This window comes from Octodon degus, unplaced genomic scaffold, assembly GCF_000260255.1.
Source record: "Octodon degus isolate 3935 unplaced genomic scaffold, OctDeg1.0 scaffold01203, whole genome shotgun sequence".
Taxonomy (NCBI): domain Eukaryota; kingdom Metazoa; phylum Chordata; class Mammalia; order Rodentia; family Octodontidae; genus Octodon; species Octodon degus.
Window position 1 is genome coordinate 2,574 of NW_004525779.1, and position 1,201 is coordinate 3,774.

Consider the following 1,201-nt stretch of genomic DNA (forward strand, 5'->3'; position numbering starts at 1 on the left):
CCCACAGTGCTTTGGAAGTAAGACAAAAGCCAGAGTGAGCTCCATGTCTATCTCTCCTATGTTCCATGTTCTGGTCAGTGTAGAGTACTGCTAGACAGCTATCGAAAAAAAAGAAGAGGGTCCCCATCATTTCATTGTGGGTTACTAGCTGTTCTCCCATACTGATAAAATTTTGTGATCTTTAATTTGAAAAATCTGATGATGCTGGGTACATGTCCCTATATCACTACTCTACAGTGTGTCATTTTTTTTGAGGTCTTTGTATAGACCTTTGATTACCTTAAAAATAGTGAGTTACAGGTCCTTGTGTGGACTTAGGTGTCAACAAATTTCAGAATCATATCTTCTCTTGTGTTTATAATTTGTAAATATGAATGTATACAATTTATACAAATTAGATGTGCTACAATTGTATTTTTAGAATCATGTCTTAGAGTTACAATTAACTTTCAAAAAGTTTCCTTATATAATATCTAACATTTCATTGCTTGGGATGTATAGATACATGATATTGTTACCATTATCTATTCAATAACTTCCTCTAGTTCCATATCCAATTCCCTAATAAAATGGACTCATACTTTCATTACTATTATAACTGTCATTACTTTTTCATTATGAATTATTTTTGTTTTGTCAGGAGCACCTATAAGAAGATCTATTTTCTTCACTCCTACAGCATTTATGTAGGCATCATGCAATGGTTTATGGATGTCTACAGCTCAGTAGTCATGTGCAGCAATGTATTAATTATTGTAATCATCCTACTAAACTGTTTTGAAACTATTTCATTGTTATTTTATTTTTTTCTCATTAAAATGAATAAAAATAAAATAAAAAAGTTAAATGCAGGACTGACATATCAGACAAGAGTAGACAGGCCACTGAGTGACTGTAGGACCATTAAGGCCCTGAAGACTGGTTCTGCTTCTCACCAGTAAGAAGTTTGTGAACCAATCTATTTTGATGGGAAAGGATAAATGGTTTATTCAAATCTAGCTCTGAAGAAACAGGAAACTTAAAAGCTATATTCCTCTTCCTGTTATTCTTCTGTGCAAAGATCTTGTCTGAGGTGAAAGCAAGAAACAAAATGGAGCAGCGAAGATTTTTATAATGCTGGACTCCTAGCCTTCCCATTCTCAGCTCCTTCTCTTCTTATGACAACAGAACGAACCGACACCTCCTCAGGCCAATCTGTAAA